A 26,017-nucleotide genomic window follows, 5' to 3' on the forward strand; every position below is an offset into this window, starting at 1 on the left:
GAGCCGACCTAAGTTTGCTTTCTACTTGTTTACTAATGCGCCAAGTTTCCGATTCGTATGTCACCACCGGGAGTATGCACTGCTTGTAAATTTTTCTTTTGAGGTAGAGAGGTAGCTTACTTTTCATTATTTTGGAGGGCTTGACGAGTGCTCCCCAGCCATACTTATTCTGCTTCGGATTTCTCTCTTGTGGATGGGCTCAACACTACCGATCTGTACGATGTAGAGGTATTCTTTTACGTCTTCTAAAGTTTCGTTCCCTAAGCTGGCGAGTACGTTTCTGGCATGCTTTTTCCTCATTACTTTAGATTTATTCATATTTATTTTTAGTCCCATGGCGTTATTTCTGATTGTAGTTGCTCAAGCATTGTCTGCAGGTGTCCTGCAGTCGCGCACAGTAATGATATGAGGTGTGCAAACCTCAAATGGCTCAAGAATTCTCCGTTTATCCTTAATCCTAAGTTTTCCCAGTCAAGCTTTATATATATACACCCCCTCCAGACATGGGGTGAATAGCGTTGGCGAGATGGTATCTCCCTTTATTCCTCCGTTTCGGATCAGAAATTTATCGCTTTGCCTGTGGAGGGTTGTCGTGCCCGTGCATTCTTTAAATATATGTTTTCTAGTAGTCTTGTGTAGGTCTCCTCTATTCCCCGATATTTTTATGCTGGATATCGTTACACCTAAGTATTTTAGTGCATTGACAGTAGTCCGGCAGGTAGAGCATAAAGTGTAGTCAAATTTTAAGACATGTTTACCCTTGTTTGTTTAGTCTGATTTATTTCCATTTTCAATTCGGTGCACCAATTGCTGACATCTTCAAGAATGCCATTAAGCGATTTCTGGTCAGCCTCACTGTGTGTCTCTTTATAAATTAAGCAGTCATTTGCAAAAAGTGGCACTCTAGTGCCCGTATTTATTCTGCGTGAAATGTCATTGATATAAGTTAAGAATAGTATCGGCCCTAATACGGAACCTTGTGGTACCTCTGGGGTAACCTTGAGCGCTTCTGATTTGCAACCGTTTATTTCTACATGTTGTGTTCTACCTGTTAGGTAAGCGCTTATCCACTGTATTAAGTCACCTAGGTGTGCTAATTTATTGATTAACTTTATGTGAGGAACCTTATTAAAAGCTTTCGAGAAGTCGTGGCCTATTGCGTCAATCTGAACACTGTTATTTAAAGGAGCCATGAAGACAAAATACCAGTTAGTTTTATTCCAAAGGTTTCGTGTTTTTTAGTGTCCCCAGCGCTTGTCCGGATGAAAACGATGTTAAGTGCAATGCACTTCTTAAGCGACCCTGAACCTGCGTCCACCGGCGATGTCCGCGCACGTGGAGATGGGCGCGCGCAGCCTGGCCGCTGACATGGCACATACCCACGTGGGGGATGGACCAGGAATCTCGTCGTCTTCCTTGGCAACGGGGGGAGATGGGCGCGCGCTGCCTGGCCGCTGACATGGCACATACCCACGTGGGGGATTGGCCAAGAATCGGGAGTGAGAAGGGCTAATGCACCTGCTTAAAGTAGTACTGACACGAAATTTCAAAGCTGAGATCCGCTCTAGCAATCAAGTACAACGACAACACAAATAGGTGTCTGTGAATAAATGCATCTTTCTTTCTTTGTAGTTGTGTGTGTGTGTGTTATATCTCTTTCGCAAACATTACCGAACCGCGCAAATTCAACTCGTGCATTCGCACTTTCACATTCTTCCCCTCGGGGAAATGCGGGGAATTTTTTTATTCACTGAAAAACTAATCAATTTACGTTAAAATTATGATTTTCCCGCTAAATCGTGTGTTTTCGTGGTCTGCAATGGCATCCCGGTAAGCGACCACTCTGCAGCCGATTGAAAAGGCTTGTTTAGCGTTAGTGAACCAAGATGGCGCCACCATACCGTGGCAAGCCATTTTGTGCCTCTGGTGTGTTTTTGACCGTATTTGTACCTGGCTTGTGTTCCGGCGTCCTGCAGTAAGCACGCAGCGTTGAAGCAACAAAAAGAGGGAAGTTTTACTTGTGGGGGCATGCCGGTATACATAGCGTGAGGCAGCTGCATTATCACAGCCAAGCGGTACACAAACAGTTAAAAGCAAAAGGCAGATAAAAAAGTGCATGCGCAGCTTACACGATACATCTCCCTCCGTATGATAGTTGGAACTTTCCCATCAATATACACGTGATTTGGTTGAAGTCCTCGTCGTAACGGAGGCGGCTGGGTTTTCTCCTTTGCCGGGTGGACTGCCTTGGTTGGTGTTCTAGCGTTGGGGTTGACGTCGACTCCGGCGAACTTCCTGTTGACGCGGGTTGTACAGTTGACTGCGACCATGAATATACCTCGAACATGCCTTCGTCGTGGGATGAGTCTTCCGCTTCGAACCTCTGAAAAGATTCACGTGTGGCGAGAAGGTGTTGCCTGTTCCGTCGAAGCACCCGATTGTCTTCTGTAAGGACGTGATAAGGCCTTGGCGCCACCTCATCCAAGCCTTGCGATCCCATGTCTCCCCACGAACTCTTACCACTGCATCTTTGGTGAGTTCTGGCAGAGTTCTCCCTCTCGATGACTGCTGTTGGCACGACTGACGCCTGAAATCCTGGCGTCCAGAGCATGGTCTGAATTCCGGCAGACAATTGCGCAATTTCTGCCCTGAAGCAATTTTCCTGGAGATCGACCTTCGTTTGGTGGCGTCGAGCGATAGCTGAGTAGACCAAGCCAGAAGTCCTCCTTCCTTTCACCAGTCTTCTTCATGATCCTTTTGACAATTTGAACTCCTTTTTCTGCGAGCCCGCTTGACGGCAGGAATCTTGGACCGGAAGTCACGTGCGTGAAGTCGTATCTGCAGGCAAACAAAGAGAACTCATGGGATGCGAACTGGGGACCGTTATCAGTGTAGACTTCTAAGAGAATTCCATATCTAGAAAAGATTGAGCAAACTTTATTTATGACAGTGCCCGACGTTGTGTCCGGCAGGTTTTCGACTTTAGGAAAGTTAAAAAACGCATCAAACACGCACAGGTAGGAGCTCCAGGCATACATAAACATGTCAACGCCAATTCTGTACCAGGCATGCTCTAGTGTTGGCCTGAGCACTATCGGTTCACTTTGTTGCCTGTACTCGCACTTTTGGCAAACAGCGCATGTTTTTACTAGCTTTTCGATGTCCCGATTCAGACCGGGCCAGAATACCAGTCGACGGGCCCTTGCTTTGCACTTATTTATGCCTAAATGACCTTCATAATTGCGACCCAGCATTTCAGCTCTCATAGCCTTTGGGATGATGATCTTTGTTCCTTTAAGGACAATCCCTTGAACTTCGGTAAACTCTGAGCTGAATGGTTTCAAGCAGCCTTTTAGTTCTTCGCCGTTCTCATGCAGCGCAGCACAGTTTGTAAATCTGGGTCAGTGGCTGTTGCTTCAGCTAGACGAGCAAACATTTGCTTGCTTACCAGTTCTGAAGACACGCTCACTGCATGAACGTCAACATCATCCGTGAAGTCATCCATAGTGCCCGGTTCCACTGGCGACGATCTAGATAACATATCAGCCAGTAACAGCTGTTTACCTGGTTTACCTGGGACAAAGTGAAGAACATAATCGAATCTGAGCAAGCACAGAAAAAAACCGATGAAGTCGTGGCGGCATGTCACCAATGGACATCGAAGCAATTGCTATCAGCGGTCTGTGGTCCGTTTCAATGACCAATTTGCGGCCGTATACGAAGTGAAAAAACTTCTCGCTCCCCAAAGTGATCGCCATTGCCTCTTTTTCGATTTGTGCGTATCGCTGCTCTGTCTCGGTCATTGTGCGGGACGCGTAGGCTACCGGCCGCCAATTGTCATCATAACGCTGAAGGAGAGCCGCACCGATGCCATTTTTCGAAGCATCTGCGACGACCTTTGCCCGCCACGTCGTGGGTTCGGATTCCACCTGGCGGGCATTTTTTCTCCACTTTCTTTCTTTCTTTCTAAATTCTTTATCTGTTTCAATGACCTACCACATCCTCCCCTTTGCTTTCCGAGGTTTTCTTGACTGCCAACTCTTATTTTGTGTGTTATTTTCAACGAGCCCCTCATTTCCTATTCTGATTCGCTATATATATATATATATATATATACATACATACATATATGTGTGTGTGCGTGTGTGTGTGCGCGTGTGTGTAGTAACAACACAATAAACGCTTGTTTACCTCGTGTCCTTTATTGCTGACTGCAGACACAACGTAGGATAGGCATCTGGAAAAAAGGGCTCAATAAAAGAAATGTCTAACATTAATACATTTACCATGGCGGCTTTCTAACGTTGCGTGCTTTCTCTGATCATTTTCATTTTCAAGAGACAATTGATGTGGATACCGACAGAAGGAATGTTACAGAACCACCTGATGGTGACCCATATGACTGTAAAGCCCCGAAGCCTGAGGTAAGAAGAAAAACCTCAGAATTCTTTGGTTTGCTTCCGAACGTTTCTTATTTTTTTATATGCAGTACCGAAATACTTCTGCGTAATACCATAGCACCATTTCATAGGTAAGGGCTTTCAAATGAGCGCCAGATACGGTTGTAAGATAATCCCAAAAGTGTCAGTTATGATAGGAGATTCACAAAACTACCGCGCTTGAAAGTTTAAGAGATATCTTACAGGCATTTTAGCGTCAACTGGAGCCTTTGGATATAGACGGGCGCTGTTACGTCTAGGTAATTCAATATTTCCGGGGCTCTAGAAGAAGCGCTGGCAGGTTTCGCTTAAAATAAACAAAACAATAAAAGTGTTTCGAATTAATATTTTTCATTTGCTTATAACAAAACATTGGGGTGTAATCCTAACGGAATCGCATGAAATATGTTCTGCGGTAGGTTCGCCATCCTTTGAAGCAGTAAAGATGGCTCAGAAACACCCAATTATGATGACATTCAGTCTACTGCTCCAGGGGGATTCCCGGGCCAACTTCTTTTAATTTACACTAGCCAATAAAAATTGTCATAATCGTCAGGACATCATGCAGGGTGTTTCGGGGAAGACTTAAAGTAATATTTAAAAAAGGCTTCCGGAGGTAAAATAGTTTTTGTTACGCGAAAGTATCAGGGCAATGGCGGACACAAATAAACGCGTCCCAATTGCTATTTAGGGCAACAATTAAGTGGTACTTGTTAACTGACTGTGTAATTATTGCAGTAGACATAACCACATTACCCTACACCGACGTGAAACCACACATCAGACAACAACTTCGCAAAACATGGCAAACACACTGGAGTGAACAGACAGACAACAAGTTACACGTAATAAAACCACACTTGGGACAATACACCACCGACACACGCAATAGATACACTGAAGTCGCCTTGGCCAGATTACGGATAGGGCATACTCATGCAACACACTCGCACCTTCTCACTGGGTCTCGAAGACCTCTGTGCAGTAGGTGCGGAGAGGCCCTATCCGTGATGCACATCCTCATACAATGTAAGGCACTCGACACTACACGCCGCAAACACTTCCCTCAACTACACACACGACATATTCCACCACACCCGTCACACTTCTTAGGAGACGAAGCCCTGTTTCCAGTCAAACGCGTTTTCGAGTTTCTCACCGACGTAAAATTTTTACATCTCATTTCTTATCATGCATGTTGACAACCTGGCCCTTTACACCAGTCATCTTCATTACGTTGTGTTTTACTTTGTTTATTTTTACTAAAGTGTTCTTTTACTTCCATGTCACTTTCATGTAATCACTTTTGTTTGGCGCTCTTTGCCCTTAGTCGGCCTTGCGCCATTAAACTCTAAACATCATCAATTATTGCAGTAAGACATGTGATTGCAATGTGCAAATTGTAGGGCGTCATCGGTAAACGGGATCTCCAGCGTTAAATTTGCGAAAATGTAATTTTCCGCAGAACTATGAGCTGACTACTTCCGTCCTCCGACGCGCGCATCTGCAGCGAATAGGCTGCAACGCGCCGCAAAGCCATGCTTACGTGTTGACGGCACTCAGGGCTGCACATGTCACACGCACACCGCGCTTTATCATCGTCGGGCTAGAGCGGGCGAGGGCCCCCGCTCTACCCCGGGCGAGGGTTTATCTTGCCTCGAACGAAACGTATGGCGATATGCTCTGGGTGATGTCAAGATGCGCGCGCCCTGGGGCTGAATTACTCAGCCCCTAGTTCTGTGGGCCGCTACATTTTCGCAAATCTAACGCAAGATATAAGGTCGACTCAGGAGCCTGTACGAATTACATATTACAATCGTATGCCTAGAGCTCCAATCATTAAAAAGTTAATTAACAAATAGTGGCTAATTATTGTCGCTATAAATAGCAATTCGGACTCGTTTTTTGCGTCCTACACGGACTTTGACCCCTTCGCGCAAGAAAAACTATTTTACCTCCGGAAGCTTTTTTTCTTTGAATTACTCAGTGTCTTCCCTGAAACACCCTCTGTGTCCACGATATGATCCAGGCCTCTCCCATTCGCTTCAATATGCTCTTATCCGGTGCGATACGAATCTATCTTCCAGCGAAGCTGTATATGTGTAATCCGCCCAGTTCTTGCATGCGTGTGGAACGAAAACTCCGCTTGTGGAACGTAAACTGGGGTACTTGTGTTCAGCGTATGGAAAAATTCATAGAAAATCAGGACAGGTCTTAGCGCCTTCGCATTTTTATTTGTCGTATTTCCTTGAAAAAATGTCTTTCCAGCAATGCCTTAGTGTAAGAAATAAAGCCGACTTTGATGTGTTCCGTGTAAGCATGGCCATTGTAAGCTGGCTTTCACAACTTTTGTGTTCATGCTCAACCTCGAATTACAAACAAACGCGTTTTGTTCGCGCACTTCTCGCAATGTGCACAGATTCTCTCGTCACCCTTCTTAACGAAGTAGAAGGGTGCAGGTTTTTTTTTTTTTCGCCAAATTCCTCTATCTCATCTCTACATCAATCTATCGGTCTTCCCCTCTTCTAGAACCTTTCTCCGTAGCCATTATGTCACTCTGCGGATCCGACGGCCGTTAGTTCTCAGCATTACACCTCCAGTAAAATTCGTTTTTTTTTTCTGCATCCTTTTAAGGTAGGGTGTGTTCCATACGAGTTCATTTCTTAATCCGAGGCCGTTCTTAATCCCAAACCTTACTACTATCTTACTTCTTTTCGTGGCTCACTGGATCGACTTAAGTTTTCGTTTGAAGCGCTTAGTTCGTTTGAAGCGCCTAAATTTTCTCCCCGTAATTCACGGCAGAGCTAAGGTGTAAGTTGTATACCTGTGGTTTAGTGATAAATAGGCTACTGTCCATCATGTCACAGTGCTTCCCGAAAGTACTTACATAGCATTACGTACAGTTCAGCGTAAAATAAACCGGTATTAGAAAAAAAAAACGCAACACAATATGGCCACTACAACTGAAGTTTATTAAAAAGCCATTCTCTTGTGAACACGCTAAGAACACATAAAACTGAAAAATAATGAGCTGAAGTCGCACGAGATAAAATTTGGCCCACTCACACACACCCCTCAACAACGCGGGTGCCAGCAACCTCAAGAAATTCAATTTAGTTCGGCTAAAGGTGCAAATATATTTTTGCGCTGAGCTGTACATAATGGAATACCAACTAGGCCACTAAGTTACGTTACTAAATGTACATAGAGTCATCAATGCCTGCTACTAGCCTCCTGACTGCCGGCAGGTTTAGAGATTCGATTTACACCATTTCACTATGCTTTCCGAGGGGTAAATTAGTCGTGCACATTGACTTTAACTATCCTCCTATTGACTTTACCTCTCCGGACGTTCCAGCTTATCGAAACCGCATGGAATACAGCTTCTGCTCCTGATTCAATATGATAGTGTCACACAGCTTCTACATGAAGCAAAGCGCAGCGTGCACATAGTAGGCCTTCTACTCACAGGTTCACACAACGATTTATAAAACAAAAATACTGAACAAAATCAGTGAACATGACGCCGTACATTTCTCATAGCTACGGCCACGTGCCCACGAATCAAAAGGTAAAAAGCATATGTTTGACTGCGGTTCAGCTGACACACACAAACTTAGCCAGTTGTTTCAAAGCTTTTCAGGAGACTTTCAAGATAACTTTACTTATTATTCAATGCAGCCATGCTGCTCATTGTTGCAAGAAAAATAAATAGGTAGAAAAATTGTTCCGTTCTGTCGTTCGCATCCGCGCGCTGTTTGATTCAAAGAAAAATCGTGCGCGCAAAAACTAATGATTACGGAAAGTGTAGACGACCCTTCATTTACCCGTTACGTAAAAATATGTCTGAACAAAAAGAAAATACCACACACAAAAAAAGGTTAGAACGAGTGACCCCCCTGGTTGGCTAAGTTCAAGAGCCCTGCAAATTTGTGCGGAAACGCATGGCGTTAGGTGAAAAATGAATACAGTAATATCTCGTTAACTCGAACTCGCATATCTCGAAAAATCGGCTAAGTCGAAATTTTCCGCGGCACCGAACATTTTCCTATACGTGCCATGTATGTTTTTCCCTTTATGTCGAAGTATTTTTGGGTCGGATTGCGGATAACTCGAAATCTTGACTGGGAGTGGAACGAAAATTCCGCCGCCGGACCATTTCACGAGATTCGCGCGATGCTGCCACGCCTGAAGTCCGTCGATTTTTTTTCTTATTTAGCCGCGCCTGCCATACGTCGATGCTTTCCGCGAACGCGAAGTGCGCGAAGTCTCAGCCCAGCGACATATCAACTTTGTCAAGCAACCCTGTGGCACGTCATGTGACACATGCGCTGAGCAGGGAGGCCCTCTGCCCACGCTTGGCGTAGTTTGTCTCGTTCGCTTTGTGCAGTGCACATGATTTTCCCTGAGGTGTGATTTCCGTTCATCTGCGCAAACCACGCGTTACGGATTTTTCGCTGACTGTGAGTGCAGTGCTCGTGATTTTCCCTAAGGTGTGATTTCCGTTTATCTGCGCAAACCGAGCGGTGCGAATTTTTCGCTGACTGTGAGGAGCGGCAACTTAGCGTGATGCGATGCGTCAAGCAGCTGGAGGACGCCTTCCTAGGTCTGAGTACGACCGCAAAGCAGACGAGCATTAGGCAGTTTTTCTCTGCTAAATAAAATGGCAGTGCGGCAAAACCCAGCCGGTTAAACTCTCTTGTATGTTATTTTTTTCTCTTTTAAACCTGCACGAGAAGAAAGATTAGAAACTGCCGCTGAAGAGCCGGTAAGTAGTAGTGGTTTTTCTGAAGAGCGCTCATTTTTACCGGCGATTAGCGCAACTTTGCTTATCTCGAAAATCCGTTTATCTCAAAATTTTGCCTGGTTTTTACGACTTCGAGTTAACGAGGTACTACTGTACTACAGTTGTACTGTTCCTAACATTTTCAGAACGGAGAGAAAAACTTTGAAGCATTATTAATCTAAAAAAAGCATCACTCGCCACTACCTCACCTCACCAAGTGATAATGGCCAGGCCTTACCTGTTATGTTACTGAATGGCCTGAGGAGCTGTAGAAATAATTCTTGGATGCTATCACAGTAGGACGATCACTTAATAGCTCTCTTGAAACTCATTGCCACTAATTTTAACTGCGAATGCACTTTATAAGCGACCCTAAATTCCGTTGACCGCCGTCCGTCCACATAGCAACAGCTGCGGGTGCGCGCGCTCCTCGTCTTCCTTGGCAACGGGGGGAGATGGGCGACATGGCACATACCCACGTGGGGGATTGGCCAGGAATCTCCTCGTCTTCCTTGGCAACGGGGGGAGATGGGCGCGCGCTGCCTGGCCGCTGACATGGCACATACCCACGTGGGGGATTGGCCAGGAATCGGGCGTGAGAAGGGCTAATGCACCCGCCTAAAGGAGTACTGACACGAAATTTCAAAGCAGAGATCCGCTCTAGCAATCATGTACAACGACAACACAAATAGGTGTCTGTGCATGGCACATACCCACGTGGGGGATTGGCCAGGAATCGGGCGTGAGAAGGGCTAATGCACCCGCTTAAAGGCGTACTGACACGAAATTTCAAAGCTGAGATCCACTCTAGCAATCAAGTACAACGACAACACAAATAGGTGTCTGTGAATAAATGCATTTTCCAACACCTCCTCTTCCATCGTAATCAAGGCGCACGTCGTGGCCTGTGGCAACAGGTCTATTGGTACTCAAGACTACCCCGCAACTGGTAGAATCAGCGAAGTCGGCCAACATTCTTCTTTATACTTATCAGCAATCCTTTTATTCAGGATGCATACGGCAGGAATAGAAATCTGTTCAGGTGACTCCAATTTTCAAATCTGGTGGCAATACTATCCCTAGCAAATACACACTTATTTCACTCCCATCAATCTGTTGGAAATTGCTCGATCAAAGCATATTCAGATATATCGTTACAGGGCAGCAGGACATAAGACATGAACCAAGAGAGATATCAACGACGTATTTACACTATTTACATGGCAGCCATCACCGAGCCCGCCCAGGCTGCCTGCACCCACAGCTTCGTCGTCAGTAGCTGGAGGAGGAGAAATAAACGCGTCTCAAAAGCAGTCAGCCCTGGGGAAGAGCCCTCATTTCAGGACCCCTTGAGTCCGTCCGGCTTCTTGAGCGCTCTGCACCAGCCAAAGCTGGTCGTCAGGTTCTGAGCTGGACAGCGCTCTATCTCAGTGCACAGGACCCCTGCGTTGTGTTTCACTGCTCGCTTCATTGCCCTCTCGTTGAAATATAATGGCTGACCTTACATGAAAAACTTGCTCTAAAACAGTCGACATGGCTTTCGAAAGAATACATCACGCAAACCTCCATTCCGAGACATGTATGAAACATGTTGAAGCAATCTTGAATTCACAGCGCAAACAAGAAACGAGGACGATAGGGAGGAACGACACACTGAAGTTTATTGCTTTGATGTATGGCCTATAAATATAGCAGAAACCAAGGCAACAAAGAAATGGAGACATAACATGTGAAAATAAAATATAACAAATCCGCCACGACATCACTACCCCCATGTGCTTACAAACCGCCTAACAGGTGATTCCTTTTGCTGATAGGGCGACAGAACGGACTCTCACACACTTTTCCTCTCTTTTTGTTATTTTAGGAGCCTCAATAATTTCCCTGGTCAGTTTATGCTCATTTTTACACAATATTGGGGTACTAGCAATATTGTGTAAAAATAAGCCGAAAAAATAATTTCGCCATAAATTACTTCGACTGGCTTCTTTCCTGCTATACCGTCTTTGCGTCAGTTTCTTTTCATTCATTTCTCCATGAACTACACCACCAAGCAAACTTGTACACGCCACAGCCTCCCTAGAATCGGGGTTCTGGAAGGCTGGTGTGCACCCGTTCTACTCCCGTGCCATCAAATTCAGGTGTCACGCGGCACTCACTGTTCTGCAACTTTTATTTTTCAAATTTACACTGCGATAAATTTCGCGAACCGGACACATTATCTCCTTCAAGCTTCCGATTGTGGGTCAATCCCTCAAGTGGGCATGTGCTACGAAGGAAGAAACAGAAACGACAGTTTTCAGCTTTGCTTGCTTATTTCCTTTCGCTCTTCACCGCTCTTGTTCGACGAAGCTCTCTACAGCGCAGTGGGATCGACTTGAAGCAATTAACAGAACGGTTATGAGAGCAATTACTGCGCTCCCACGCATCACCCCTATAGTTGCTCTCCTGGAACAGGCCCCTTCAACAACGCCCTTCAACAACGCATCACCGACATCGATAGCCACCTTCCACTCGGCTCCACCATATTATATACAGATGCCAGTATTGATGACAATGTGATTACCACTCCAATTCATTGCACTAGCAACCCAGCCCTCAGCAAGACATCCAGATTTATGCTCCCGGAACCTCAAGCATCGTTCTGTGCGGAACTTGTAGCCATTATGGAGGCTCTCCTGGCTGTAACCTGACTCACTTTGAGGCCCGGGGCTTTCATCGTAATTCGCACCGATGCCCTTCAAGCAGTCCCCTTCCTACGGTTAGTGAGCCGTAGCCCTATACTGGCCTAGAGTATTCACCACCTTGCGGCACGAATTGCTCACAAGATACTGATTGAATGGGTTCCGCGTAACCTACTGACGGCCCACTGCAAGGCAGACGTAGCAGCCCGGCCAGCAGTTTCCATTCCATTTCCGACTTTCCCGTTAGAGCTGGATGATGCGACTCTCCTGCTGACTAGAAAGGACCTCCTCCGGCGCCGCACACGTGCTCTAATTCCACCATGTGCTGCCACCTTCCCCCTGAGTCTTACCCGTGCCTAGAAGGTAACTCCCGCCGTGGCCCGCCAATGGCCTCACTTGAAAGATTGTTTTGCAAGCCCGGTTGCCCAGTTTGCAACTGCAGAGATGCAATAGCCGACATACACCACTTGCTGTGGTCTTTCCTCGCTTTGCGTCCTACGAAATTGCGACATCTTGCGGCGACGGGCCTCCGCGTAGACGACGCATCCGCATCACAACGCATGGATATATGGGCCCCATAATCGCACCCTCCTAGACGTTATACTCGAAGCGGACATTTTCATGTTCATCTAATCAACTTTCCTCAACATCAACTCATATCCTTTATTTATGCCCTGTGGCAAAATAAACGCTCTAAAAAAGCTCTCTACAGCTGATTTTTTTGTCATTGAATTCAATCCCCTCACTCCCCTCTCTTCTTTCGCTTCCTTCTCTCTCCCGCTTACCCGCCCTCTGGCGTCACGTGGTTATCTTAATCCTTAACTAACCCTTTACTCGCTTTCCATGGTGTGCTTCCTGCCATACGACGGGGACGCTGAAGATAGCCCGTTGAAATGTGTAGAAAGCCTCTGATAACAGATACGCACCATTGATTGTACATTTATGGAATTGTTTTGCGAGCACATGATAACTGAAGCGCACACTCCGGCTGCAGACGTGCGGTAGACCCTGCGGAAGCCATGTCTGATGAACCGCCTAAAAGCAAGGCGAGGTCTAGGAAACGGTCTCCAGTGATGTCAGTGCGCACATATTGGCTGACTATCGTCTGGTGGCGGTGGATGGTGCGGACGCCACCAACGCTTTCGTGGAAGCTGCCCGTCGCGTAAAACCGCAGCGGACACAACACTTGCTCAACGGACATTGAGCGAAAGCCGCCCCGAAGTCGTCGCAAACGGGGGTCGGTCACCAGATGACTGCGCAGCCAATGCGCAGTACGTTTGTAAAAATAAAAACAAGCTCAAATTCCTCCTCCGTTTAAAACATTTATCGGAGTAGAAATATGCCAGCTACGGCGACCATGGACAATGAACCCCGCCAAAGCATTCACTGACACGAGCTCAGCTCGGCCATGAAAAACCATTCCCGAGTTTTCTCCGAGTTCTAATGTTAATCAAACACACTTAGTCCATTCGTCCACACGGCGGAGCGACTGAAGCCACACCCACTCATGGCGTCGACTTTGTCGATGGCGTAGTGTTATAGCCACGAAGTCGTCATTTGGATGCCCGCTAGCAGTGACAAGAACTTAGCTCCAAACAAAAACGAAGTCCCCCGGCCACCGTGAGTCAATGGTGCCACAGTCGCGGTGGTGTTCGGTCCGAGCTGGAGTTCACTCTTGCCCGAGCCTATAGGAGCAGCCTAGAGGACACGATTTTCCCACGAGAGCCTTCTTCGTGCACCGTGAAACACAGTCGATGAGAAATGACACAACGTCAACGTCTAAAACGCACTCGACCATGCTCAAACGTGATCGTGGCATGCTGAATAGGGAAGATTTCTACACACTCAACCAAGCAGTAAACAAAATCCATATTTGATGTTCTGGAGCAGGGCGCGTTCCCTTGGCCACAGTAAACCCCTTTTTTTACTTTGTGCTTGCCTAGAGCTGCAGTGGGTCTACCCCCAAGCGACTTAGCAAACATATAATTATGTGGAAGAGCAGAACACCGAGATGAACGGACCACCCTGCGCCAAGGCGTGGCGAACAGCCAGGCTGGGGATTTCAGAATAGTAGTGGCGTTATCTAGTTTATACTAGGGAATGAGAGTTACGGATCGAATTCAGATTGCGCGGCACACGGATATCAAAAGTCGTACCTTACCAATGTAAGTGGCTCCAATACGGCGCGGTGAATATGCCAGGCATGCTGCGCGCGATTGCGCCGGTTTCACTCGAGTTGTATCCGGTGCTCAACTATCACTACTTTCATAACCCACGCAGCTGGAAACTCGGGAGCACGCAAGACTCGGGCCTTCCAAAATAGCACCCACGATAGGTTGGCTGCCTCGTTCCCCTGCAGATCCCCGTATCGTGGCATCCATGTTCTGCCACCTTTCTTCACAGTGGACGGGAGAATCTTTCTGAAGCGTTTAGGTATTCTCTTGCAGCCAACAGTACACAGCCTTTTCAAAGTCTGGAATGATGTTTATGCTCCTGTTCATGAATTGCGTTAAAGTTATTGCGAAGAGGACGCCTCCAATATTTGCTCCTTGCGATAAGAACGCCGCGCTGGCTTTTGAATACGGAACCAAGTGCGATAACATGGACAGCCCGAGCGATGAAATCGACAGCCACAATGCTCATAAAGGGAACCTCCAATAAACTACATCTGGTCGTTAAGATGTTTCACAAGACAGCGGATAGGACGAGCAAATAAATGAACATCACGGTGGCGTGTGGTATCCCATCTTGCCTTTTAATAAGAACAAAGAATCCAAAACCGGAGGGCAAGTCGAACACGTTTCTCACTGCAGCTAAAACCACTGGTTAATATTAAAATGCGCTACACTCCCAGACAGTACATATCTAAAGCCATTAGCTATAGCTCTCCACGCACCGAACTTGCGGAAATGGCTATCATTAATATGACGATGCCGATAATAGCGCGTTTATCACCCTTGATGACGCCGAACACCCGCTAAGTTTGCCCGAACGGATCATCTCACGCACGGATAACGACCGACTTGCAACCATAGATGTGACCGCAAACAGGATGGACCTCAATACCAACAGTATGCGTGGAGTTATCCGGGTTGACCGGGCTGAAAGTAACCGACACCCTCTTTATTTGGCTGTGTTGTGAACAGGCAAAAAAGCGTACTGGCATTAATTCATGCTTCGGTAACAAACTCTTCGTATTCGTAGGAACCAATTTATTTGCCTAATCTGTTTTGTAGAGGACGAAAATGCGCCCTTAAAATCGGCTGAAAGCGCCCATACCTACGAATGCAGCACAGCGAAGCGCCGTCCATTGCACTGCTCCCGACGCCGACACTGGCCGGCCGCGCTCCGACTGCGTGCAGCGCCGCCGCTGCATGCATCACGGAGGAGCCCCCTTCGCGGCCGCCGGACGGCAGACTAGCAAGTATTTCTAGGGACCATAGCTGGCTGGCGCCGCATCTTTTCAAATGCTACGAGTTGTGCCGCGCCTCCGCCAGATGGCGCCACGGGTCCCGCGACCGAGAGAAGACGCAGTGAAACATCCCCCTCGCGAGAGGCATGATCAAATGCAGAGCATTTCCGGGGGCGCACGACGTTCAGTAGTTTGCGGTACGTTAATGTTGTTGCACTTGTGGCAACTGCTGACGAGAGAGCGCTCGTCAGCAGTAATTTAAATGAGTCAATGATATAAGGCGCGTTAGTGGCGTCCCATTCTGTGTCGGCTTTGTGGCGCAGTGGGCAGAGCACCATGTACATTGCGTTCCGCCCGCAGGGTCGAGGGATCGAAACCGGGCGGCGGATAGTATTTTTTTTTTTATATAGTAGGGAGGGGTGCGGTGCGGACTACGGACGTCAACGCGGCTGACGTCGTGAGTTACTAAAATGCTCTGCATTTAAAAAACTGAGAGTTCAGAAGATTGGCAGGTCGGACCGCGCTATTATCAGCTTATGCTCTGGGGTTCTTCCCTGGGTTCCTAAGTACTACCTGAAACTGGTAAGAGCAACGGAATACACTCCCAAGCGGGTAGTCTGCTTGAATTTGCATCAATGGTCCACATAGCACAATTCTGCCCTTCCCCGAGTGTCTGCGGGGACTGCGGCCGATCCCATGCCGCAGGGGAGGAATGCGACGGCACCCCCTTCTGTGCAGCGTGCAAGAAGCCTGTTCACTTCGCGGTTAGCTCAGTGTACCCTAGCCGTCTGGTGAAATCGGTCGACTACACTCGAGATTCCACAAAAGAAAAAGTCGAACGGAAATAGGAACACTTCAAATCTCAAGACATCAGTTTCGTGGGCAGACGCGGTAAATAATTGAACAAAAGGACGCCCCTTCTCATACATCAACACTAGCAACTAATGATAGCGTATAAGTGAACAACAGCCTTAAATGCGAACTTGAAGACCTGCGTGCCGAGGTGCAAAAACTACGCTCGGGGCTCAATCAGGCACTGAAAAATTAGATGCGACGCAAGTGCAACTCTCTGAGGAAACCGCTGGCGCGTGTAGTCGGTGTCGCGTTAAGAAGGAAACCTTTCTTTGCAACAACAGCCGAAAAGCACGCAAGAATTGACAATCCAACACATTTTGCACAACGGGATACGCAGCTGACATTTGAAGACTCCAAAAACAACAAAAAGCATTCAAAGGGATTCATGAGTGACATGGATCATACACATTATCAAAACCGACATTACCCAACTGGCCGATCCACTACGCTCATTTGTTGAAACCGCAACCCCAGAGGAGACCAAGAGCCATAACATCCCCAACACTGACTTTCCGCCTGCGATGCTATAGTGTGCAATGGAATATCGTACAGTAGAACTTTCGTAGTTTTTCGCAGAATGGTCCTCTTCTAAAGCACCAGATCAATTCCCACAACCCGATATTCATCTCAATATCCATCCTTTGGAGTCAAAAATTATGGCCCATTTATGCATTCCACATCAGAGAACATGCTGGACGTCGCTCTCCAGGCAATGAAAGAAGGAACAACGTGTATCCTAACTCACAAGGACTGCGTGTCTTTCAATACAGATGAGACCACGTGTGCAATGCTAACAGGGAGGTCATAATAGTATGAAGTGCACCACCCGGCTACCAATTCCGTCTTCATATTTTGTGTATTACCGCCCTCAATGCAATACCACCTACGGACATACCTGTGACTGAATAGCACAAATTAATTCTCTTCGGTTTGAAGGCCCCTTGTGAATGGAGGTGACTTTAGCATACGTAGCACACTTTGGGGTTACTCTAATTCAGACATTGACGGGTAAATGTTCAGAAGGCCATTGAATTTGCAACAAACCACCCCCCCCCCCAATACGTGGTTAGACCTACAACGTAATCAATGTCATTGTGGCAAACAAAGGAGGAATGGGTGCGTGACGCGGGCGAAGGCCGATGGCGTTGGCACGATGGATGAAAGCAGATCGGCCGCGCTCACGTACTCGAGCTCTAGCGTTCCATTGCTTCCACGAGAACGGGACGTCTGTTTCCCGCTTCCTCTGATCGATCCGCCATAACCTGGGGCCGTGAAACCAGGGAGGAACGGCCCAGTGGACTGCTGATGACGACGCAGCGCGACGTCGACGCACGCGAGTCCCTGGAAACTCCTTCATGTGCTGATCCCGGAGGCCTTGAGGTACCTCAGCCAAAAATCACTTCTGTATGCCCTTCAGAGAGCTTAGCAACTTGCTGCGAGGATTCTTCTGTCTTTCGCGGTCTTGGCGTTCTTCGGCCGCTGGAATTACGTTATTACATCTGTGTAGTGGCTATTGGCCGGCTTTCCTTTCGTTGCAGCAATGAACGCATTGGATAGCCGCTTTGAAAAAGATAGCCACAAGAGTAAAGCACTAAATGAAGGCGTACCTGCTGCGACGAGAAAATAGCGCGGCTTTCGCAGTGCTTCCAGACACGAAGTAAAGAGGGGAAACGTTTATCAGAAGTTTCGCAGAGTCCCTTTAAAGGAAATCGAGAAAGAAATATTCTGGTTATATTATTGAACCCTCAGACGGGTTCACCTGCGTTCAACTCAGTCCGGGGTGGGAATATGGAAGGATATTAGGATAGGGCAGAGAAAAGTAAAGAAAGCAAACAACGCGGGTGACATCGTGAGTTACTGAAATGCTCTGCATTTAAAAATGGGGTTCGGTCGGCACCAGAATCCCGGGACGCTCGCCGCCGAGTCTGTACACAAAGCAGCCGCGTCGGCGGATTGCCTCGAAAGCACGTCATCCCTATTTCATATTTGCCGCGCTTTCGAGGCGCTTTTTCAAAGAAAGTGGTACGAGTTGTGCCGCGCCTCCGCCAGATGGCGCAACGGGTCCCGCGACCGAGAGAAGACGCAGTGAAACATCCCCCTCGAGAGGGGCACGATCAAATGCAGAGCATTTCCGGGGGCGCACGACGTTAAGTAGTTTGCGTTACGTTAATGTTGTTGCACTTGTGGCAACTGCTGACGAGAGAGCGCTCGTCAGCAGTAATTTGAATGAGTCAACGATATCGCGTTCGTAATGTGCCATTCTGTGTTGGCTTTGTGGCGCAGTGGGTAGAGCACCATGTACATTGCGTTCCGCCCGCAGGGTCGAGGGATTGAAACCGGGCGCCGGGTAGTATTTTTTTATATATAGTAGGGAGGGGTGCGGTGCGGACTACGGATGTCAACGCGGGTGATATCGTGAGTTACTGAAATGCTCTGCATTTAAAAAAGGACAGATAGAAGATGGTAGAGGGGTTGCCAGTTAGGCTAGGACCCCCGCGGACGAAGCACAACACACGGCACAGTCGTGGAGTCATGCTTCGTCCGGGAAACGAATCTTGACAGGAGCGGTGAAGAGAAAAGTCGAATTGGCGAAGCTGCAATGTGATGAGCTGTTCGATGTAGTCCAGAACCTTGAAAGTTAACTCGGTGCAGATTCAGGCAAGATTCAGACAAAGAGGCGGGTACTGGAGAGCGGGAGGCAAGCTCGACGGCCCCACACAGCAGCGCGCCCATCGCCGAAGCAAACACCCGGGGACGCGACGTGTTGCCGAGAAAGATCGCGAACCATTCCGGCCGCGGGCGGGTGAACATGAGCACACGCCCGCTCGCTACGTCAGCCGTAATCGAACTCCCATGGCTGGCTGCCCGACGCATCGCACAGCTCCACCTTGAGCTCGTGCGATCACTCTTCTCGAACGCATTGAAATCTATTCACTCACCAGTGGCCTTTGCAAAGCAGTGTAGACCTGTCTGCCAGTTTTAGTAGGGCCTGCCAATGGACAATAAGTATTCAATTGCGTTCATGAGAACTTAATTGCTACTTTCGCTTCGTCTTATCCCGCCTCCCAATAACCCCGCAGAACCTCAGGCTTATTGCTAAAATAGTTCATCAATTCACTCTTCTTTCGTTATACTCTTGGGAAGGGTCATATATGGTTTATATATTGTCTATATATGGCGTATATGCGTATACATGGCGTATATATGGTTTTGAAAATTGCCCTGAAAGAATTTGATCCTGGCTTGTCGCCTGCCCTTATGTAAATGTGAATCCATGTTTTCCGGTGGGGGTGAAGAGTCGCAGGATAGCTGATGAGTCATCATGCCGTTCGGTTCTTTTTTCTCTGGCAGAGGGATGCAAATATTGCACAGGATGACCGTTTTGTTTATCTTAGGCGCCCGCTTTGTACTAGGAAAGTGAGTTTTCTGACATATTCTAAAGTATTGTAAAGGCCAATTTTCAGGAACTTTTCAGTGGGCGTGAAAATTGGGAGCTTCCGCGCAGCCTCCTGGTGATAGTACTTTTTTTGGTTTCCTTCAGTATGGACAAGTTTGTGGCACGGCATACTGAACGATATTCAGGTCATGATCAGTGCCTGCATGGGTCTTCGAAATTTTTTTGTGATTCCTTCTCCTCTCTTTCGTTATGCCTTTTACAATGTGAAAAGGCCAAATGATTATATGTTTTGTATTTTCCTCATTGATATCGGCTCTACCATGTCTCTATAACGTCATGCCGCGGTATCTTATGTGTACCTTTTTTTGGGATGACATCCTGAACTATTCTTAGCGGGACGTTTTAGCTTTTCTACGTGGCGCTATCTATCGCTTACGAGAGCTTGCGGTAGTGACAGGGTCCCAAGAAATTGGGAGAGTAACTTGAATATTCTTGTAAATATTTTGCTACATACTAGGTTCTGTTTCTAACTTGGACATATTTTGGTTTGTTTCTGCTTATATCTTTCTTCCTTGGTTTTTGAGGGCATGGCGTCTTTCCCCTCTTTTTAGGTAGGTGACACAATATTGGCACCCGAATCATTACCAGTGGAAAAGAGCTTTGGTTTGATGGCGCCGTTGCCTGCTTTAATCAATTCTCCATTTTTTTGCTGTCCGCCGTAGTATTATTGTCCCCAGAGAAGAACATTTAACGAGTCTGGCGATGTCAGCCGAGTTAAGCCGCCTGACTTGCTACGCCACATGAATGCGGTGACAGCGATGATAATTACAATGATGAAGAGGAACATATATAACTATTCACAAAGTTTGATCAAGGCTTGCGGCTTTTAGATAGGCCAATAAAGGTTTTGTAGCACGACAAGCATGTTTGGAAGAATTCCAGGGACCTAATACGTCCTTCAGTTCCAGTCCTACGGAAAGCAGCCGGCCCAGAGACACTGCGGAAGACGCTCTTTGCGTACTAAATCGCACACAGTCACAGATTAGGTGTTGCAGATCTTCACGCATATCAGACTGTAGGTACAGCGGTTTCACCGTTTCCTTAATTGGGTGCACTGTTAGAAGATGTGGGGAGTCGGCTCATCGAGCAAACAACCCCACCGCATCTACAGGGCACAGGTGACGAAGGAGGTGGCCGTCTGATGTGCGGCTTTCGCCGAGCAGAGCGGCAAGAATGAGTCGGAGCCTTGAACGAAAACAGTACAAAGACTTATATTTAGACAGGCAAAACACTGCACAAGCACGACGTAATGTAACGTTAATGAGAGACAACTTAGATCGAATACAAATGCAAGAAATAGTTCAAAATTAGACAAATTGATACAATCAAGAGCGTCAACAAACCGATATTACGAAGTCGAGCAGTTGACTAAAAAAGGAGACGAACAGTTCGATGCATATGAGAGACAGAGTCCCACAATATTGTAACGGCGTAATTTGGTCCAGCACCGCTACTGTTGAAGGATGAGTCCAGCGATGAAGCACTCGAAGGTTTTAGAGGTTCAAAAGGTTAACTTGTTTAATTATTGACACTTCGATTTACAACATACAGACAGAAAGTTGCAACTGATACATAAAATAGGAGAAAACAGGCAATCAAGAGTACTTATCGAAACATAGTTGGCGGGCGAAGGGCTCCCGGCGTCTGGCCCCGACGACCGGCAGCAAGTGGCTCCCCTGGTGTGCAGAGGGCAATCAAGGGTACTTATCGAAACATAGTTGGCGGGCGAAGGGCTCCCGGCGTCTGGCCCCGACGACCGGCAGCAAGTGGCTCCCCTGGTGTGCAGAGGGCAAAACACACAACGCGCCCGCCGCCGTCGACCGAACAGCTTCCCTCTTTCTCCAATAATGGAAGCATCGGCGCGCTTTAGCACTGGCAAGGCCATGCGCGCCACCTCGAAAGAACTTCGAAGCTTCGCGGGGGAATCTCGGAGGCCACGATTCGGTGAAAGCTGTGCGGCGGAGCTTTTATTTTGGTATTTTCTTGCCGGCGAGCCGGCGAGTGTTCGCGTTACCGTGGCTTCGTTCGAGAGAGTGCCAGCATTTTCTCGGGGCGAATAGAACCGAACTGAATGAATCGGACGACTTTAACAAGAATTAGACGCTCTACAATAAAATTTAAAAATTTTACGGTACTTTTAGACGTCGTACGCTCGATTTTGTGACAAGTGGCGAGGTGGACTGGTTGCTTTTGTAGCAGTAGTATCGTGTGAAGGCGAGGTTCAACCGCATTCGGTGGAGTACTGCTGCATCATGCTTGGATATTCCAGGTGGCATACTAAAATTACAAAGCGGGTCGAGAGTAGAGGGGCGCGTAATGATGGGATGCCACTTCCCAAATCGATCGCTGCATGCTCCATTCCACACTCGATGCAAGTGCTTAAGCATCTTTCTGAGAAAATGGTACCGGAATAACTGGAAATGGGGCTGCAGACCCTGCAGCATCCATAGTGCATAACCAACGTGGATCACAATTAACTGTAGCTTCCGGCTTGCGGCCGTGGCGTAAATACCCGAACGCTTGTGAGCACGGCTGATAATGTATGGCTAATACCCACGAAAAGTAGCAGAATGATTCTTATAACGGTGTCGCGTTAAGAGGGGATACCTGACGCGGTGACTGTTCCTGAATATTATCGCGTGCATCATAAAATACTCGCCCAAGTTAGCTCGAAAAATAGTAATGCACAAGAAACCTTCGTCGTTGTTTCCTTTTTGCAAATACAAAAGTAAACTTCGAACTGGTAATACAGGAATCACGCAGAAGTTCTACATAAAAATTTCACAGACCGGTGAAGTACACTCTTTTAAAATTTAACTTATTTTAGTCGCTTTATTTTACACACACTAATATTTGCGGGTTTTATTTTCCTTTTCAGGCACACGTTTATGAATCGTGCTCATTTTTGTGCAGTGGTGACATGATGGAAACTGCTCCTGAAAATTCTACATGCCTGGTGAGTACGTTTAGCTTAGGGCACTTAACTTACTGACATTGTAAGCGATATCTTTACAGTGTTGCAGCGGTTGGATGTTACGTGGTTAACTTTCAAGATGTGAAACACAAAACCGCTTTACGACAACGCTATATTCAGAGAAAAACCATCAGTGACCATTGATGCAGATGACTGAAGCTGCAGTCGCTTTTCCCTTGCGACTGAAATGCCCCATGTAGAGGGGACGTGCGAGACTGGCTAAAGGAGGAGCCCAGTGTACGTAACCCATGGCCGTCCCACGAACCTGAGCAGTTGTTTCTCCCAGCCGACAGAGTACTATTATTAAGTTGCAGTATTAAGTCATGTGACGCTGAGTGCACGCTCCTGCAGGGAATGTAGAACTGTCATAAGCCATTAATGCGGCCTGCTGGGGCGCCACAGAAAACCTTTAGCGGCACGTTCATAAGTGGGTTTAGGTTGCTCCTTCCAGATTGCTTGTGCGACCCTATAGCACACATACAATTGATTTCCCGTCTGTACGGATAGGTTAGTATGTACGTGGGGCCGTAACAGATGTCGCAAGGAAGGTGTCTTTTACGAATGCAGATATTTCTGGTGCGGTTGCAGTGTACACATTCTGCCTGTATTGGCGTCAGGTGTGTCAGACCAAAGTCACGAACCGCGCATGTGACGATTCCTCTCCCTTGTAGCTTTGTAACTATACTTCATCAAGCTGCACACACACACACACACATGGCCGTTTTACAGTAACGCACTTGCGTAATCAAGTGCGCGGTCATGCATATTTTGAGGTGCAGGGTTACACTTGCCACCTTCGTCCCTGAAATACTGGCTGACACGCTTGTTGTACCAACGCCACCCGTGTAACATTGCCTGTAGTGTCGGCCACTTTCAAAGAAGAGGAGCGGGAGCACGAAAGGCATGTCTACCGTCGCGTGCCACACGACAGATAAGCGAAGAAACTAGGCGAAGAAACCACCAACTTGCGAAGGCTGTACAAACCCTGTAAATTGTTTCGTATAGTTTTCGGGAAGTGGCGCTGCGCGGCGCAGAGTGTTCTGACTGGCAGCACGCGGAAAGGCTAGCGAGCGGGGAACGGCATGACATAGCAACAAAAAAGTGGCTGCCTGGCCATTATCAACATAAGCTGTAGGCAATGTTGTACAGGTAGCGTAGGTTGCGCAGTTACTACGACAGTGCGTAAGAGAACTTTGTAAGCATCCCGTGACGAACTTCTCGCGCACTCTACGAAAATGTTCCGTTGAAAAAGGCAGAATAATGATATTTTAGAGTGTTTAGACTGCATTTCATTTTGAATGGCTTTGATGGGCCACTAAGGGCCTCCTTCGTCTGTAAGTAGTGATGAAGCCAATTCCTTTTCCTTTGCCGATGCTGCGGTGAAACCATCAAGGGCTCGGGAGCTAGCCACGCTTTTTCTCCTGGTGTCCTCTGCTTTCCAAGTGGAAATAAAGTTATTATTATTATTATTATTATTATTATTATTATTATTATTATTATTATTATTATTATTATTATTATTATTATTATTATTATTATTATTATTGATAACGGATCGACTTGCCCTAAGCGGAAGGACGGCACTTAACGCCCTTGAGCGGATCACTAGATGGTACTTTGCGAGACGGCAGACTGAGCATACAGATGCCCTGTATGATAAACTGAACTCTTCCAGCAATGCCTGTCAACGTTTATGCATAGCACGTATGCATTGTCTTACACAAACAGATCATCCTAGAAAAGGCGCAGCGTTCCGTGGGATGGCTGGGATCAGCCGCCTGTCCCAGTAAAAAATAACCAACCCCTGCCCTACCGGGAACAGGAGTGCACGCATTGCTTGTCCAAACCTGTGAAACTGTACACCAATTCCGTGTAAAATCCCTTCCAAACCAAATTTACAACCCTTGACCCACCACAACCCAATCCTCGACCAATCCCAACGCAACCCATGCTTTCCGCTGAGCTTGACCCCAGCGCAAATGCCGGATTTTGAGCCTGCTCTTCGGAAGAGTAGACCAAGCACGGCCTATCCTTGGCGCAGTTTTCTTTGAACTGGCGAGAAAACGGCACGCGGAGTGAGATAGCCTGCCTTCACCTTCTCAGGAGGAGGGCGGGGATGCGCCTGTGATTGGCTGGCAGTATTTTATGATCCGCCCCCCACTTGTGAGAGTGGCCACCACATGCGGGCGATGAGTATGAGAAAAGGGTAATGGGGACTTGGCGTACGGCGCTGACACGAGTACGCCTATACAAGCTTCACTTAAAAAAGAAAGCATAACTGGAGCGGAAAGCGCATAACGGAGCTCAGACATCAAATTTTAAGTCTAAAAACCCTGCTGTAAACTTCCTCCGTATGCATACAAGGACACTCAACACGAAGGGCTGGGTACAGCAAACGTTTAAAATATACTTTAATTCGCTTCTAAAAAGCACTACATTATCGTTCTGGAGATCGGGACCAATCACTAGTGCCATTAACAACAACGACGTCAACGTATTTCCAGCATAAAGTAGTTTCAGTGACGTCATACCATGTTCGCGACTCGAGCGACGTCAGCGTGGACCCCAGTTACCACAGTCACCTGATTGGCAAGATCAGCAAGCGAGTGCGAGCGATGCGTGAGCCCCATCTGCTGCTGCGCTACGAAGCACCATGCCTGCACACTAAACTTTTTAACACCCTTAAAGGTGCTAAAAGGGTGCACTCAACATTTTGCACCCTTTTTGCACCTTTTAAGGACTAAAACATTGCTCCGGCACCCAATCATGAGGGTGCCACATATTAAGGGGTGTAAATCTTAACATTTTTACACCCTTTAAGGTGCAAGGAGGGTGTACTGAACATTTTGCATCCTTTTTGCACCTTTCAAGCACCCAAATATTGCTCGGGCACCCCACCTCGAGGGTGCCGAAATTCAGGGGTGTAATCAACAGTTTCATAGGGTGCTACGACCGTTAAAGGGGTGCTAAAAAGTTTTGTTCTCGATTGGGGTGTTACCACGGCACCTTATCGTTAGGGTGCCTAAAAGAACGGTGTGTGAATGCAAGCATGCAAAATTGCACAAAAACCGGCTGAATGTTTAAACCGCACATTGCACTATTTCACCGCCCGTTGAGAGAATAAATATGAACTCTCCACATAGACCAGGGGAAAGGCTCTAAAATTGCTGTTCGTAAATTGAACAAAACGTGCTGAATGTTTAAATTCCACTCTGCACTAATCTACTGCTTCGAGTGTATCACAAGGTTCGTTTCGATGTCTGGGTGCACGGGAAGGAAAGGCTACAAAATGCCTCTTGTAGTCCTATAAATAAAACTTTTACGCGAGGCATCGGTGTCCTCAACGAAATCGAATTTACCTAAGAATTTGTTCCCGTATTATTATGCCCCGGGCAAAAATTCCAACAAGA

At 47.2% G+C, this 26,017-nt stretch overlaps 1 long non-coding RNA gene across 1 annotated transcript in view; it reads left to right on the forward strand.

The window, feature by feature from the left end:
• LOC144144425 (uncharacterized) overlaps positions 1 to 26,017 on the forward strand; it is an 83,555-nt gene that overhangs the window by 23,794 nt on the left and 33,744 nt on the right. Inside the window, exons 3-4 of the long non-coding RNA XR_013317251.1 lie at positions 4,339 to 4,424; positions 22,512 to 22,589. This is a non-coding gene — a long non-coding RNA (uncharacterized LOC144144425). The remainder of the gene's footprint in view (positions 1 to 4,338; positions 4,425 to 22,511; positions 22,590 to 26,017) is intronic.

Source organism: Haemaphysalis longicornis, unplaced genomic scaffold, assembly GCF_048455015.1.
Source record: "Haemaphysalis longicornis isolate Haplotype H1 unplaced genomic scaffold, Haemaphysalis longicornis Haplotype H1 scaffold_7, whole genome shotgun sequence".
Taxonomy (NCBI): Eukaryota; Metazoa; Arthropoda; class Arachnida; order Ixodida; family Ixodidae; genus Haemaphysalis; species Haemaphysalis longicornis.